Below are 7500 nucleotides of genomic sequence, written 5' to 3' on the forward strand. Positions count from 1 at the left end.
ATCTCTCCCCAACCCTTCCCCCAAACCCTCCCCCTTCCTCTTCCTCCTACCCCTACTTCTCCTTCTCTATCTCTCCTTGTCCTCTTCCTTTTATCTTTCATTTTCTTCTTCTTCTTTCTCTTCTCCCTCTTGTTTTCTACTCTTCCTCCACTTCCACCTCTTCCTCTTCTTCCTTCACCTCCTCTTCCCCCTCTTTGGCCTCCTTTTCCTCTTTCTCTTCTTTCTCCTTCCTTTCCTTTTCCTCCTCCTCCTCCTCGCCTCCTCCTTATTGTCTTACTCCTTTCCGTTCTTCTCCTCGTCCTCCCCCTCCTCCCCGTCAAATTCTTCGTAGTCCTTGTCCTCCTCCTCCTCCCCGTCCTCCCCTCTGTCCTCCTCCCCACCCTCCTCCCTGTCATCCTCCCAGTCCTCGTCCTCCTGTCTGCCCTCCCTGTCCTCCACGTCCTCCTCCATATCCTCTTCCCTGTCCTCCTCCCATCCTCCTCCTCGTCCCTCACTTTCCTTCTACTCCTCCTCCTTTCATCCTCCTTTTTCTTTACACCTTCTCTCGCCCTCCTTGTACCCAATCTCATGTTCCTCCTCCTCCTCCTTATCGTACTTGACCTCCTCCTCTTCTTCTTCCCTGACCTCCTCCTCCTCTTCTTCCCTGACCTCCTCCTCCTCTTCTTCCCTGACCTCCTCCTCTTCTTCCCTGACCTCCTCCTCTTCTTCCCTGACCTCCTCCTCTTCTTCCCTGACCTCCCCCTCCTCTTCTTCCCTGACCTCCTCCTCCTCTTCTTCCCTGACCTCCTCCTCCTCTTCTTCCCTGACCTCCTCCTCCTCTTCTTCCCTGACCTCCTCCTCTTCTTCCCTGACCTCCTCCTCCTCCTCTTCTTCCCTGGCCTCCTTCTCCTTTCCCTCTTCTTCCTTGACCTTCTCCTCCTCCTCCTCTTACTCCTCCTCTTTTTCTCGTTTTCTTCTCATCTTATCCATCCACTCCTCACGCTTACCCTGCTACTCTTTTTTCCATGACCATCTCCTCTTCATTTTACTCCACCTCCTTTCCTCTTTCCCTTTCCCTCCTGAACCCATTCTTATCCTCCTCCTCCTCCTCCTCCTTCTTTCCTGACCTCTTCCTCCTCCTCCTCCTTCTTTCCTGACCTCCTCCTCTTCCTCCTCCTTCTTTCCTGACCTCCTCCTCTTCCTCCTCCTCCTTCTCCTTCTTTCCTGACCTCTTCCTCTTCTTCCTCCTCCTCCTCCTCCTTATTCTAAGATACACAGACCCTTGACAAGTGGACCAGACATCCGAGGCTCTCGAGAGCGCCGTGCCGCCACGAGTTGCAAGAGGACCATCTGTCCAGAAGCTTCTGCCGAAGAGAGACGCTCTTGGGTCAGAGAAAACTCAAAATCACGCCGACCTCTAGACCCATTGCAATTGTTATTCAAAAACCTTTAAACACAGAGTAATCTTCACCTCAGCTGAATAAAATCTACTGGCGCTACCCGTTTTCATTTTTTAAATAACAAACTACCGTAAACAAGGTTTAGATACTAATACTCAGTGCCATTTTTCCTAGAAGTCCTTCTTAGTTTCTAGACTTTATTAGCTTCAGTGCCAAAGAGGACACAGACATAGTGTTGGTGGAAGCTATGGTAAAATGGCAACAATCATCTTATTAGGAAGGGATTAATGAAGATAAGAGAATGAGTAGTATCGAGGAAGAACAGGAAGAGGAGGAGAAAGAAGAAAGGGGATGATTACAGGGAAGAAAGAAGAGGAGAGGGGACGAGGAAAAGTGTGAGGGGAAAGAGGAGAAAGAGCGGAAGGAGGGTATAAAGAAGGCGGAGGGAATTAAGAGGAAAATAGGATTGGGAAGGAAAATAGGGAAGGAGAAGAATGAAAGGAGAAATCGGGGAGGAGGAGGGAAGAGATGAAAGGGAAGAGAAGAGAAGAAGTTGGAAGAGGAGGAAGAAAAAAAGGGGAGGGAGAAGAGGAGTAGAGAAGAATGAAAAGGAGATTAGAAGGAAGTGCAAGGGAGGAGGGGGACCATGAGAGAAATAGGGAAGGAAGAAGTGGGGTGTGGAAATGGAGAGGCAAAGTGATGGAAGAGAAGCGGGAAGGGGGGGGGGAGAAAAGGAGGAGGGGGGTGAGGAGGAGAAGAAGCAGGGGGAGGAGCAGGAGGAGGATAAGAAGGAGGAGGGGGTGAAGAAGAGGAAGAAATCAGGTTACGAAGAGTAAAGAGGAGGCAAGGGAAAGAAGAGAGAAATCTTAAGATAAGTGGAGGTATGACAAAAGACGTCATTCTGTGGGAGGAGATGGGGGAGAGAAAGAGAGAGAGAGAGAGAGAGAGAGAGAGAGAGAGAGAGAGAGAGAGAGAGAGAGAGAGAGAGAGAGGGAGACAGACAGGGAGAGAGACGTGCAGGTATCGAGAAAGAGATTAAGATCAAATAAGAAAGAGATTAGAAATTGCGAGACAGAGAACGAAAAGGGAGAGCGAGACTAAGAGCGAGACAAAGAGCGGAATAGAGAACGAGACAGAGAGCGAAACAGAGCGAAAGACAAGGGAGAGACAGAGAGCGAAACAGGAAAAGAGGCCGAGAGAGAGATAGAGTTATAAAGAGAGAGATAAATAACTAAACAGAGACATTGAGACATAGACAAAGAGACTACAAGAAAGAGAGAAAGAGATAGAATAAAGAAAGAGATAGGAATACAGAGAGAAACTGACAAATATGCAGACATAGAAAGGGATAGACAGAGATAGACAAAGACAGGTATAGACAGGCAAAAAGACAGACAGACACACAGACATATATTCAGACAGACACAAACTGAGTAAGAGAGAGAGAGAGAGAGAGAGAGAGAGAGAGAGAGAGAGAGAGAGAGAGAGAGAGAGAGAGAGAGAGAGAGAGAGAGAGAGAGAGAGTAATGGGGAGGAGATGGCATAGATAGGATAACAATAGAGTCAGGGCAAGATTACGGCAGAGGAATTGGAAGTGGATGCGATAAGTTAAAAGAAAAAGAAAAAAAGAAAAAGACTGAGAGGCCAAACATGATAATGGAGGTAGAACGGAGAAAGCGTCGGAAGGGAAAATTATTTGACAAAAGACCAGACAAGGAGGAAAGGTTACGCAAGAAGCACAAACATGATAACGGAGAGAGACCAAAGGAAAGGAAAAAAATATTTCATATGTACGACAAAATATATCCATATATAATATATATATATATATATATATATATATATATATATATATATATATATATATATATATATATATATATATATATATATACATATATATATACTATGTATATGTATGTCTTTAACATAAACACACACACACACACACACACACACACACACATACACACACACACACACACACACACACACACACACACACACACACACACACACACACACACACACACACTAACACATATACACACAAACACACACACATACACACACACACACACACACACACATCACACACACACACACACACAGCACACACACACACACACACACACAAATACATAAACACACATACATAAACACACACACATACACACACACACACACACACACACACACACACACACACACACACACACACACACACACACACACACACACACACACACACACACACACACACACATATATATATATATATATATATATATATATAAACATAAACACACACACACACACACACACATATATATATATATATATATATATATATATATATTATATTATATATACATTATATATATATATATACATATATATGTATGTATATACACACACACACACACACACACATATATATATATATATATATATATATATATATATATATATATTATATATATATACATTATATATATACATATATATATATATATATATATATATATTATATATATACATTATATATATATATATATATATATATATATATATATATATATATATACAGTACATGTATATATATATATATATATGTATGTATATATATATATATATACATATATATGCAAAACAAATCACTAAGCACACGTGACAACAATACTTGTAGAAGCCACTTGGAAAATAAAAGAAATGAATAGCGAACGTTTTCGTCTATACAAGATATCATCAGGGTACCCTGATGATGTCTTGAATAGACGAAAACTTTCGGTGTTTATTTCTTTTATTTTCCAAGTGGTTTCTGCATATATATATATATATATATATATATATATATATATATATATATGTATATATATTATATATGTATATATATATATACACGTATATATACACACATATATATACATATATCTATATATGTATGTATATGTATATATATATATATATATATATGTATATATATATACACGTATATATACACATTTATACATGTATATATATATATATATATATACATGTATATATATATATATACAATTTATATATATATATATAATAATATATATATATATATATATATATATATATATAATATATGTATATGTATATACCCCGTCTGGGGTATTGGCCCCCGTCTGGGGTATTGGCTGCTTGTTATTGTGGCAAAGTAACATGCAGTCGATACTTTAGGGTCTATATGGGGCGCCCCTACGGACCAGAGCCACACATCATTTTGTCTATGATAGAAGAAATTCTGTTCATAGAGAAATGATGACACTTTTATACTACGACTGTCCCTCCGTTATGCTGTCCCCCAACCCCTTGTTGCTGTCCTGTACCATTTCTCTGAGTATTCTCTTTCTGATTGGGGGAAGTCCCTGTGGTGGGGGAAAAGAATACTGCCACCAAGTTTTCCCACTTGGATCGTAAGAGGCGAGAAGAAAGGGACGGGGAGAGGGACTAGGCATCCTTCTCCCTGTAGCCCCAAGGGGCATCTTCCTAAATCGAAAAGAAAAGGCATAAGGGGTGCTGGCGGGCCTCGGGCCAGCACCCTAAGGTTTGGGTCTTTTAATGTGCGTGGATGTGGTACAGATGAGAGTAAAAGGGAAGAGATAGGTAGTATGTTTGTGAGAAGAAAGTTGGATGTGTTGGCTTTGAGTGAAACTAAGTTGAAAGGGAAGGGTAAGTGTATGTTTGGGAGTGTAAGTGGGAGGTTATCAGGAGTGAAGAGAGGGCGAGGGAGGGAAGGGGTGGCTATTCTAGTAAGTGAGGAGATAGGTAAAGGGGTAGTGGAGTGAAAGGAGGTTTCCTCAAGGATAATGTGGATGAAGGTGAAACTGGGAAAGGAGATGTGGGTCTTTGTAAGTGCATATGGGCCGGGCAGTGAGAAGAGCATGGAAGAAAGGGAGGCCTTTTGGATAGATTTAAATGAGTGCATAGAGGGTTTAGGAAGAAATGTCAATGTAATAGTACTGGGAGACCTTAATGCTAGAGTGGGAAATGGTGCAATCGATGGAGTGGTTGGGAAGTGTGGAGTTCCAGGAAAGAATCGTAGTGGAGATTTGATGGTGGAAATGTGTCTAGAAAGAGAGTTGATGATAGCAAATACAGTGTTTCGGAAGAAAGTCAAGCATAAGTACACATGGGAGAGGGTGGTGGAGGGAAGGGTGGTAGATAGAGCGCTAATGGATTATGTAGTGGTAAATAGGATTATGATAGGAAGAGTTAAGGATGTACATGTGCTAAGGGGAGAGGGTGGGGGAATATCAGATCATTTTTTGGTGGAAGGTAAGTTGAGAGTGGAGGATAGATGGAGAAGGAGGAAAGGGACAAAAGGTAGGGAGGTTCTTAGAGTGAACTCCTTGAATGAAAAGGAAAAGGAGAAGGAGTACGAAAAGAAGCTGAAGGAGGAGTGGGAGGGAGTAAAGGATAGAGCAGAGATGGGTGTGGAGGAGGAATGGGGATGGTTCAAGGAGGGAGTCTTAAAGTGTGCAAGGATGGTGTGTGGAACAAGAAGGACAGGGGGAAATAGAAGAAAGGGTAGTGAATGGTGGGATGAGGAAACAAAGAAGGTTGTAGAAGAGAAGAAGCGAGCATTCACAGATTGGTTACAAAAGAGGATAGGGGAGTCATATGAGACGTACAAAGAAAAGAAAAGAGAAGTAAAGCAAAAGGTAAAGGAGGCAAAGAGGAGAGCAGATGTGAAATGGGGTAGGAGTATGACAGAAAATTTTGAAAGTAATAAAAAGATGTTTTGGAAAGAAATTAAGAGAGGAAGAGGAGGTGAATCAAGTAGGGAAGAAAAGGTAAAAGGTACAGATGGAGAGTTGATAATGGAAGAGATGGCAGTGAGGAGAAGATGGGCAGAATATTTTAGGGAGTTGCTGAATGTGAAGGAGGATAGGGAAGGAAAGATAGCTGCAGTGGGAAATGCGAAGAAAATGAGAGTGATGAGTGAGGAGAATGGAGGAGAAATAAGGAAGGATGAGGTGAAGGCAGTTATAAAGATGATGAAAGCAGGTAAGGCACCTGGTCTGGATGGATGTCATGCAGAATGTCTGAAAAAGGGAGGTTCAGTGATGGTGGACTGGTTGGTGAGGTTATTTAATGTTTGCTGGAGAGAGGGTAGAGTACCGGAGGGACCTGGAGTAGTGCCTGTATAGTTTCCTCTTTACAAGGGAAAAGGGGACAAGTGTGAATGTAGTAATTTCAGAGGGATTAGCCTGTTGAGTGTAGTAGGGAAGGCTTATGGGAGAATCTTAATTGAGAGGATTAGGAGAGGAACAGAAGGAGTAATTGGTGAGGAACAGTGTGGTTTTAGGACGGGTAGAGGCTGTGTAGATCAGATCTTTGTGGTAAGACAGATATGTGAGAAAGCTATAGGAAAGGGGAAGGATGTTTTTTGGGCTTTTATGGATCTGGAAAAAGGCTTATGATAGGGTAGACAGAAAGGCACTGTGGGAAGTTATGCAGATTTATGGGATAGGAGGAAAGCTTTTGGGAGCTGTCAAGAGTTTTTATGTGAGTAGTAGAGCATGTGTTAGGATTGGAAATGGAGAGAGTGAGTGGTTTGAAGTAAAGGTGGGACTTCGTCAAGGATGCGTTATGTCGCCCTGGCTGTTCAACTTATACATGGATGGGGTGGTGCGAGAGGTGAATGCTAGGGTAGTGAGTCAGGGATTGGAGATGGTTAAAGAAAATGGAGAAAAGTGGGAGGTGAGCCAGCTGTTGTTTGCGGACGACACTGCGCTTGTGGCAGGGTCAGAGGAGGGATTGAGGAAGCTGGTGGCAGAGTTTGGGAGAGTATGTGATAGAAGAAAGCTAAAGATAAATGTGGGTAAAAGTAAGGTGATGAGATGTACAAGGGGTGAAAATGGGCAGTAGACTGGAAGTGAACATTAAGGGAGAGCGACTGGAGGAAGTGGATAGTTTTAGATACTTGGGTGCAAGTGTAGCAGGAAAAGGTGGAGTGAAGGTGGAGGTAGAATGTAGATTGAGAGAAGCGAGTAAATGCCTTGGTGGTTTAAAGAGTGTAATGAGAAATAGACATTTGGGAATGGATGCGAAGAGGAGACTGTATGAAGGAGTGATTGTGCCA

This window comes from Oratosquilla oratoria, chromosome 5, assembly GCF_046742065.1.
Source record: "Oratosquilla oratoria isolate Oo_2021 chromosome 5, ASM4674206v1, whole genome shotgun sequence".
Taxonomy (NCBI): Eukaryota; Metazoa; Arthropoda; class Malacostraca; order Stomatopoda; family Squillidae; genus Oratosquilla; species Oratosquilla oratoria.